This window comes from Patagioenas fasciata, chromosome 3 (assembly GCF_037038585.1).
Source record: "Patagioenas fasciata isolate bPatFas1 chromosome 3, bPatFas1.hap1, whole genome shotgun sequence".
NCBI lineage: Eukaryota > Metazoa > Chordata > Aves > Columbiformes > Columbidae > Patagioenas > Patagioenas fasciata.
Genome location: NC_092522.1, coordinates 94,462,828 through 94,474,138, shown reverse-complemented (window position 1 = coordinate 94,474,138; position 11,311 = coordinate 94,462,828).

Genomic DNA, 11,311 nt, shown 5'->3' with positions numbered 1-11,311 from the left:
CATATTATAATTACCAGAGAAGCAAATTTAAAAAATACATAGAATAAATCAGTTCTTTTGCATGTGCAGCCTCACGGAGGTTTGCTTTCCTGCTTGTAGGCTGAATGTACTATACCTGAAAGAGGTGGGAATGTGTTACCAGAGGTGAGTAAGGGCTAGAGGGCTGAAGCAGGGAAGTTAGCAATCTCGCCACGTGTGGGTGTGAGAATAGCCTGATATTGTAGGGTCTACTCTGCATCTATGATGACTAATATACAACTATAATTGTGCCTTCTATTTTCCTGCAGAACCTGTATAATTAAGGGCAGGCCCTCCTGCTTCTAGAGAAAGAATTCCCCTAGAATCTCCTTGAAAGTTTAATTCTAGGAACAAGCAAAGTAAAATATACTGTAAAAGTAACTCTTTTAATGCACACACATAATAAGTATTTTTTTTTTCTTTTTTGAGTAAATGCTAATGTAGCAACTTGTCTGTTATCCCTGAGCTATTTTAAAATCTTCAAAACATGATGTGGAACAGAAAGCAGTATTCTGTATTTATTACTTGGATCGTAGAAGCATGTGGGATCAAGGCTAAGGCTGCTTGAGCAAGTGTCATAAGCATACAGAAACACCATACTAATTCAAAAACTCTGCAAACTTGGATCTTATGTTAGGCAGAACTGTCATATGGAGATCACTGCGGCATCAGATCATGCTCTGCAAAAACTTACGCATGTTGAGTAACTTTGTTTACATGCAAAATTCAATTAGGCCTGTAAACCCCCTCTTACTATATTCTTACTGCAAAGAGTATGCTCCCATTTAGATAAGCTGGAAAAAAAGAAAAAAACAACAGTTCCTCTGAGAGTTTAATTTTTTAATGTAAATTGCAATATTTCTTAAACTTACTTTCCAGTAAGATTAGCAGTGAAATGTGCAGCAGCAAGACAGAAAATGGTAGATGTGATGTTCACTAAAATACAAATGTGATCAACTCAAATTCATTAATGAGTCATATGTTGAATAGTTTAGCTGGAAATATTTTCTTGGTGGAGGGCCTAGAATCACCAACGGCAATGATGTTTTCTCCCCTTCTGCCCAGAAATGAGGTTAAATTGGAGATGGGTTAATTTTCCTGTTGTGAGGAGATTCTAGCCCCAGAACTCAGATGTCCTTCACCTAGCAGATTGTCCCAAACAAGATGGTAACAGCATCTTACTGTTCCCGGTATTTATGTATTTCACACACAGTGGGATGCTCCTACCAGGGCGACAGAAGTAGGCACCTCTCTGAGAAACTTGTGTGCTGGGGGAGGAGGTGGAGCAGTATATGATGCAGTTCTGGTCATGGGAAATCCCTGTTCAGATCCTAATTTTGAATTGAGCACAGGGTGGGTTTGATCAGTTTTCAAAGCTAAAGTTTTAAAATGGTCCTGGTGGTTAATTTCTCTGTGTCACATGTATTTACCGAGAATTTATCAGTATTTATCAGCCTTGTGCTCTGCTGAAGGTGAGTGTCCTAAGCACAAGGCAAGAAAACTGCATCATGGATGACTGGCAGAGACTAAAATTAGAACCTCTTGTTTTTCTTTTCTATCTGTTGTTGTAAGAGCCCTGAAACCATGTTGCATTTTTGTCACTGCACGCATGAAAAAACATGTTAATCTATCACCCCTGTGCTTTTGAAGTCCCTCCCACAGCCTGTGAAGTCTGTAAATCCCAGCCTGCTCCCCTCTAAGCACTTTAACTTCAAAGAAGGGAGATCAGGTTCAATTTTTTGAGATTATTCTCAATTCTCTGTTTATTCCAAGTTTTACATTCCCTCTGTAAAACTCTTTCAGACGTTCTTGTTTTGGCTAATCTGCATAGTACATCTTTGCAGCATGTTGGAGAACCTGTCTGTCTGACAGAAGCTTACAGCTTCCCAGCAAGTGCAGGAGGCTTCTGGATGGATCTGTTCAGAGATGGTACCCTCAGAGCTGGCAAGAGCCATACTTGCTTTGTTCAACCCCACACACTTGGCCAAAAACACATGCAAAGTCCAGAGCTATCCAATTGCAGGGACTTAACTCCCCATTATTTAGAAAGTAATTCTCTTACACGCCTTTTACATTTATTTTATCTTTAAATTTTGATTACATTAGGAAAATGCAGTTCTCTTTGTGTTTAATGATATACAATTAGCATGCAATAGACTATAATTAACATAGAGATTTTAGGTTAGGCCATGTTTTGGGTAAAACCATAACTACTTTTAAAAATACATTAGAACACATTTACTTAAATATTGCTTGAGATAGGCCTCAAACTTACAAATACTCCAGGAATTTTCAGGGAAATTTATAATACACCTTAGCAGTAACTAAGGCTCAGTTCTAAGTATTTTGTCATGTGTGTAATCTTACTGAGGGCGATAAAAGTTTCCATGGTAAAGATTTTAGGCAGTGTTGTCAATATATAGAACACCGTGGGGAGAAAAGTTATCACAAAATAGTTCAAAATAATTCCTAGAGGATTTTCTTGCCTCCCAGTTGGAGCTGGATGAAAATTAGTAAAATGACAAATGAAAATCTGTTTAAGTTCTTTCTTCCTCTGCAACTTCTTGTCACTCAAATGTGTGGATGTGTAGTGACCCTAAATGCAGTATGTCACAGAAGGCAGGAAATAAAAGCGCATCAGCATGGCAGATACATACTAACGGTATGTGTGATACTTGAGATACTCTTCAGACCTGAGAGATGAAATAGGAATAAAATAAAACTAAGTTGGGGCATAGTCATGGAATTAAAATAATTAATTTTTAGGAACTTAAGGACTTTACCAAGTTGCCAGGCATTGGAGAGAAACAGAGGGCTCCTGTATTAGATCAAAGATTCCCTTTCATGATTTGAAATGGGGTTCAAATAGTGAAAACTTAGTAAATGCAGCTCCAGGGGGTCATCATCACTACCTGCAGTTGACCCTGTGGAGGTGGTCTGATTTTGCAGAAAGGTGGGCAGGGAAATATTAAGCTTTAGAAGTTTTCTGGGCATAAGTGCATTACATTGCAGGTATGCATATATATAGCAGTTACTGTGGTACCGAGAGGATTGTAATGACTGTGTGTGGCCATTAGAAAAGAAAATAAAGGCATGATGGTTTTGCTTAGTTCAAATGTTTGGTGTATTTGTTAAAATAATTTTTGTGTGTGATGAAGTACAAAGCTGTGATGTAACAGTAACAGAACCATAAAAATTGAAGCGATCAAGTTAGTTTGATCAAAACGTTTTTTTTTGTAATAAATGTATATCCTAATGTAGTCATTAACATTAAGAAATGCTTAGAAAAAATGTGTGCAATGTACACAAGATTCAAAAGACGTATTTAGAAAGGGCGTTCTTCAGAGTTTTTCATCAATCTGTTTCTTAAGAAAGTTCAATTTTTTTTTTTCATATGTCTTTGCTGCTTTTGAGCAAACATCTGGTTTTGTATTTTAATAATAAGGAACTGCGTTTCTCCCTCTTCATTTCCACCTAAGTATAAACTAATATGGTATCTGTAGTATTGTAATAATAATTGATCAAAAATGAACCTGGGAAAACTTAGAGTTAAGACATCATTATGGCTGTAGTTTTTAATGTGACAAATAACTACAAAGGAAACATCAGGAACTAAGGGTGTTTTTTTTTGAAAACTTGACCTTTATTTTTCTTCTGTCCCTGACTCAGAACCCCAATTCTAGTGAAGTAACTGAAGACCATATTGTTGCATAGCAACCTCAAAGTCTGATTTAAGGTTGGATTTTTTAAGATGTTGGCCAAATTATTTATAAAATGCAAGAATACTGCTCAAAGTAGGCCATGAGGAGCATGCTAGCAGAAAATTTTCCAGTATGAATCAAAGAAGTCGGTCATAAGGCTGGTGGCAGGGAAAACAAATCAAATAATAGGCAAAAGAGGAAAGGTATATTTTAAAATGAGAATGCTAAATGAATAGGTAATTGGTGTCTGCCTCATAGACATCCATTCATTATATAAATATATTATTATGGAGAGAACTGATGTCAGGTTGCTCAAAGATGATGCTGTAAATGCAGTGTAACAGGTGATGAGTTTTGTGGGAGATCTTGGGGTAAGCCATTTAAGGATTTTGGAAACAAAAGGTGCTTTTTTATTGATTGCAATACAAATGGGGAACCAGTGGATTTAGTTGAAAGTGGGAGCAGTATGGTGAATTTCTCCTCAGTCATGGGAACGGAAGCAGTGATATTCACTCCCCACTGCAGCACAGAAAGTGATCACTTCATGAGAACTTGGAGAAGAATTCAAGACCAGAAGTACAGGGAATTCTGTAGTGTCACTTGTGCTGATCATACATGGGGAATATTGTTTCTTTTGGTACCATTATCTGGCAAGCTTCTTGAAGTTGCTGAAAGCAAAAGACTTTGTTTGCCTTCTAGTAAGCAAAATTGCAGCTTACACATGCACACTGGACTGCTAGATGCCTGCAAAACTTGATGTCTTCCTCAAGATTTGATCATGTTGCTGGTGCTACCAAATTTCTAAACTCACATGAAAACCCAGGATAAGTGTTATTCTAAAGTTACAGAAGGGCGCAATTCATCAGCTGATTTTTAAGGAAAGATAAATGAATGGGAGTGGGTTCACAGTATATTTTACTGAAGAGACTAAAGCTATTGCAGTACTAACAACACATGAGCAAACAAATGAACACATGTAATTAGGACCGGTTTAAGATGAGTGTTGAACGTAGCAAAGAGCATTGCTAAGGATCAAAATTTTGGTACCATTATGCTTTTTTCAGCACTGAAATATGTGTTAAGAAATGAGGACAACACAAACACGACACTTTGTAGTAAATCTTTTTTTTCTGGATTGTCATGGTGTTGTAAACTGCAAATCAATTCTTTCCTGAACCACAAATTCTCCTTCTTCTTTACTTTGTACACTTGTGAACAGTCTCTGATATTATCAGATAAGTCCTTATTTTAATACTGTTTCATCACACAGTCTCCGTTTAAAATGTCATTAAAATGTCTGAAGGAAATCATCATTTAATCTGTTAAGGGCGTTCATATGTTGGAGTTATGTTGATGGTTTTGCTTGGTATTGCAGAAAAGAATGATTTATTTATTCATGTAAATGCCTGCACATCTAATGAACACCTGGCATGTATATTCATGAAAACAACCAAACATTGGAGGTTATCAGATGATATCTTTTCAAGGGCAAGGTTCCAACATGAAACCAAAAACTGAGTTCTGTGTGTCGAATCGGTCCAGAGAAGGGCAATAGGCTTTGTGGCCAGGGTGCTGCGGCAAGGCCAACCCAAACAGCTCTAATTTTGAAGCTTGGAAAGTTTCTAGTCTTACAGGTGTGGAGAGGAGACGTGTACCAAGCACGGTCTTCAAGATGCCATGGCTAAAATGTGATCTGTGATTTTGTAAGTAAACTTCTTGTTTGGTAATGCAGAGGTGTCTCCTGCTGTAATCAGGAGGACATCGACAATTCCAAGACAACTGCTGTCCTTGCCTTTTTCTTTCTTGCACCTTTTTCATCTTTCTCTGACCTCTTCTCCCCCTCTGAGTTTCCTTTTTTGTACGGTGAGCTTCATGGAAAAACTGCAGATTTAGTATTTCAAGTTGATGGGCAATTCAAGAACGTACGATAATACCAGTTTTCATCATATTTGGTGAGCTATTTCTGCAGAGGAATTACTTAAACAAACCCTAATGAAGACAGAATTTGAAGGAAAAGTAGTTAATATCTGGACATCAGTATCCCTAAAAATTTGGGGGTATGTAGTTAGATTTCTTATCTTTCCGCTGCTTTTGTTCCTTCTTTAGCTTTTGCATTTTTAAAGAAAATATTTCAATACCATTTACTTGTAATTCGTTGGAAGCTCAATTTTTTCCCCACTTTTGAAAAAAAATGAAGATTTTTACGGTTAAAAGAGTGTGGATGAGTGATGCATATAGCCAGTAAAAATGCTTCAAAGCAGATTGAAAGGAGGACGCTAGGCTTTCTGAAATGCTCTCTGATGGAATATGAGATATGGGAGTATCGAACTTGTTTTAACAATGAAAACTTTTTTTTTGTCTTTTCCCCCCTGTGTAAAAATAGATCACAGTGCAGTGACCCCAGAGGGAGAGAAAGAATGAAAAAGATGCGTGTTTCTCTAAAACTGACTACATTGTTACAATCTGTGTCAAAGGATGACAAATCTGAATTGCACTGCTTCCTGTGTTCTTTGAATTAGAGCTTGGTACCTGCTACACTATTTTGACCCTTTCAAAATTCTGTAATTTAATTAGTAGATTTCTTTTTCCCTATCCAGCCCATTTCGAAGGGGAAAAAGGAATAGACATATACCTCTGTGATAAGGCTTCATTATTTTCTGAATCTAACTGCATATTTTGAATGCAATTTGTATGAAAGCATTCCTGTCTGAATTTAAATCAGAAGAATATAAAACCAATAAGCAGTATTAACTAACAGGGATTAAAGACTACCTGAACTGGCTAGAAAAAATTTACTCCCCAGTCACTAATTTATGGGCTTGGTGCTTGCCAGGGCATTTGCCCAGCTGCACCTGCCTTATCATCATGTTCAAATGTGAATTAGTTAGTGGAAAATGTTGGCAGAGGAATAGGGAATTTTTCACCTCAAGGTCGGAAACAAGGCAGGCTAATACTGATTTAATGCTGTTATGGTCTGGTAGTTCTGCATGAATGTGTCTCTATATTGCCATCAGTTGACATGTATCTACATTTGAAGAAACGCTCTTTTCTAAGTAACGTTATTTTTACACTAAGTATCAGGCACCTTCCTTAGTTGGCTGAAAGTTGGGTGTCCTGGCTGAGCTGGTTGTCCAGGCTTCCTCTGTAAGCCGTGGGGAGAGGGATTTTCAAAGTGATTCATTCTGTTCTAAGATACATGTCTAAAATAGATGAGATGACTCACCCTCTGGAAGTACCTGCCACTTTACTGACGACAGAGGGAGACCTAGATGACTAACTTACCCTAGATAGCTAAATTCTGGATGGGTAAGTAATGTGTGAGAGAGCTCATCACCAATGTCTTTTTCAATGAAATGAGGCTCAAGTATGTAGTCCTCATGAAAAAGTCTGTAAGACCATTAGTCTTGCAGTACATGCTGAAAAAGAGGTGGGCTTGCATTTCTGTCCAGCTGTATCTTTCATAAATAGATTGATTTTATTTTTTACTAAATTAATCTATAAGGAAAAAAAAAATGTTTCTTCACTTTATCCCACTGGTAAGGGATAAGTGTCATTTACATTACATAGAATTATGAAACAATGAACATGATATTTATTCTGCACTAATTTCCATTATTGAAATTGCTTTTTATTGAAATTGCTTTGTACCAGTCGAACTGGATGTAAAATCCATTACACTTGGTGTTTGTATACTGAAAGGTCTTTAGCAGGTATCTGCTGTAGTACAGCATGGACTTCGAAGATCTGCAGGGGAATGTACATGACACTAACTTCACTGTCCACTGATTACTGCTTCAGATACATTTTTTTTTTTTGCAGAACTTACAAAAAATAAGCTTTAAACTCATTAATATTTAATTCAAACCCATCACTTGGCCAATTTGAAAATTATGAAGTCTCAGTGAATATTCACAACATTTGATTTTAGTTACTGAAGTCAGTTTCTAAGCAAGGAATCTGGGCACCTTCTGTAACCAGTGGAGAGGAGTTGGCACCTCCAGGGACCGGTGCAGAGCAGCAAAGGTGGGCAGGAGGTTTGGGCTCAGGTTCCCCTCCAGGGGACTCACTCTGCTGCCTGGCCTGGATCCTCTGAAATAACCTCTGGGGTATTTATCCCTCTGTATTTGCCGTGGAGGAAGCCTGGCTTGGTGCTGTAGGCTGTTAAAGTGGGCAGTGTGATTAGTACCCTTATTGTTCCTGATCATAATTTTTAGGTCAGTAATACATTGTCAACTCAGAGCGGAATATTTTTCTGAATATATTTTAAATATAGTTTGGAATGTCAGGCTTAGCTTGCATCAAAAGTAGCTGCTCCATGCTTAATGTATATAGTATGTTCAACAGTGTTAATGTAGTAGCGTGTATGTAATGTAATGTATGTAGTATGCTCGTTTTTACACTTTTTTTCTGGTAACTTAACTGACTGAGCACCCCCCACATGCCCAGCGTGGTCAGCAAAATCCATTTGGTTTTCTCAGGAAGTTTGCCTTCATTTTGTGTGCTCTCTGGTTGGAACACAAACAATTCTAATCTCTTCTGTGTCTGCAAGGCCCTGAGTACCAAGCCGTTGGCTGGCACAGACACTGCAATGCTCTCTTCACTTACCAATGCATTCAGAGCGTTAGAATGCAGTGCTTGGGATCAAACAGCCCAGTGAGTTTTATATCCTTCTGTTGGTCAACAGCTGCTTTACCTAAAGCACTACACCCGTACTATAGCTTTGAAAGTACAATAACCAATTATATATTGCTTTATGCAGATTGTACAGAGCTTAGAAATTCAGGGAGCTGAACCAATTTGTTACAGTTTGAAAAATCATCAACAGACCTTAGGAACATATTGACATGGTAAGTTGAGATCTGTGGATTTTCCTTTCCTTTCCTTTAACGTGGAAGTCTGCGTTTATAGGTAAAGCACAAAACCAGGGAAGGGTGAAGAGAAGTCACAGAACAATGACCAGCCTTGCTCAATCTTCATTGCACACAGAGAGAAAACAGCACGATAGAGGATATTGCCTTATTGCCTGGGGTGGGGAGGAGTTTCCAGACTTTCTGGAGGAAAAGGAGACATGTTACAAAAGACAAACAACAAGTGTTGGCATTGTCTTACAGTGAAGGAGCTTAGATGGTAAAATTACTTTAATATGGTAACCCTAAGAAATAGTGAATGCATTCACCCAAGACAATAAACAACCTTGAATCTGTCGGGTAAGTTCAAAATTCTACTCTGTGGTAATTCTTGTTTTAAAGACAAAGTAAGGTAAAATTGCAAAGGACACAAGGGTGTATCCAGGGGAACAAGAACATCATTTATAGTCACCAGAGCTGTTTGATGAGGCTCACTTGCTAGATACCTGATAACAGGGAAGACCAATCTGTCACTGTATGGTTCCATAAAGAAGATTTGTCTGTAATAGGGTGCATTAAACAGGGCAATGGAAATTACTTGAGCAGCTACTGAATTAATTTTCATTTTAAACATACTTTTATTTAAAGATAACACCTGTCTGGACAGTGTGGCAAGTTTTGTATCTAAGTGCATCTGTTAAAAAAGGACTGTGAGAAGTTTTCTGGTTTTGAATATAAACCTGACTGTGCTGTCAGCTAACATCTCCCTATCGAGGGCAAAACTTGAAGTGATGCATAATACAGGCAAGACTCCATTGTGGACTCCTGAAACCATTACCTCATACAAACTGCTGTTATTTAATACAGAAATTTAATTGTTTCTCCAGAGGGTGATGAATGTGATTCATTACATTTGATCTCTTTCGTACCAGAAGAATACTTCAGTTGCTAGTTCAGACGACTTTTTGGCAAATCAAAAGGAGACTGCTAGTTTGGAGCATTGCTCTGTCAGTTTGAAATCCCCAAGCTGTAGCTTCAAGCTCGGCAGTGAGTGCTCTGCAGTAGTACCAAGAGAGCTGAAATAATCAACAATAGAAACCTTTTATCTCATGTCTGAAATCCATAGATAGAAAGAGAATGTACACATAAATATTTCTGTTTAATATTTCACATCGTGCTTCCACTTAGGAAGTTTAAAGTTCTTTCACTAAGAGTGGACATAAGCCAAACCAAGCCACAGGATTAATCGTAAATAATTTACATGAAATCCCTCTACTAAGATATCCCGCAATTTCATAAAGAATGAACACATATTCTGAGAATACATGAGGATTGCTAAAATTAGCTTGCTTTAACACGCCTGGGAACAACACATGAAGCTGCTGTTGCAGTTTTTCTGATCATGTTGCTCGCTGTTCACAACAATTAAATGCTCTTTTTTTTTTTTTTTTTTTTTTTTTTAGAACTGCTTCCAGATTTAAAAAAAAAAAAAATCTGCTAAAAATTTGGAACAATGTTGACTGGTAAAGGCTGTAGAACAACTATTGCTACAATAAACAGGATTAGTTTTGGATTACTTTCTGTACAAAGACTCTGCAGCAGTGCCTTTACTCCTCCTTGCTGAGTAATGTCAGCCCTTTCAGGTCTCCATGGTTATCTCACAGAAAGAAAAGTAAAAGCATTCTGTGATGATTATATAAAAACTTGTAAAGGGTAAGTGCAAACTACAAAACAGCGTTTGAGGACTAAACAGTGCATTTTTGAATGGCTGAGTCTGTGTGTGTGTATGGTAGGAGAGATGAAGAGGAAGCCTTCAACTGAGCAGCATGGGATGGACCTCAGTTTGGGGAAGATATGAACAGGCCTTAGTGATCTATTAGTGTGTCATGTGAACATGTATTAAACAACAAGAAATAGTAATTAGCTGGATTGTATTTGGAAAATACACTAGTGGCTTAATTGTTGAATTTAAATATCAGTAAAGTACAAAATATTCAATATGCCTAAAACACCTGTAGAAAAGCGATTTAGGAACATAGTTAAGGCTAGGCTTGCATATGGTTGTGCATATCATTAAAGCTGGGGAAGCATGGATTTCTGCCATGTTCTGTAAATGTAAGATACATAAATTAGAATTGCTTAGGAGTAGTGTCGCTTACATGAATCGCTTCTCTACTGTCTTTCATTTATGAATAAATGTGCTTGGTGTGACTATTCTTGTCTCACAGTGATGTCAAACAGCAGAAAATATCCTGTGTGCCATGTCTTGCAGATACACGATATCCATAAGTTATGTTTCTCAATATTGATTACAGTTTTTTTCATGTTTATAGACAATTCAAAGTTGGAAGGACTGAAATACACCCAAGAGAGGTTTAATAATGATGTGGAGAAATAGTCTGAGAAAATCAGGATGCAGTTCAGGGACAAATTCAAAGTATTCCTTTATTTAGATGGTATTCTTATCTAAAATGTAGTATGAGTCAACAGTGCTGTGTTACTATAAAAAAGTAAACATGCTGGGGAGACATGACAAATATCAAATATTTAAAAGACTTAAAAGTAGAGAGAGAATAACCTGTCCTGTGGGCTAATGGGAGTAGAAAAATATGAAATGGACTTAAATCATAGGAAAACATTCAGACTAAATATTATCATTACATTATTTTTCTTAGGCATATTGAAAGCACTGGGACTGTGGAGGCTTCTCTGCCTGCTTGTTTATGAGCTGGTCAGACAAATATC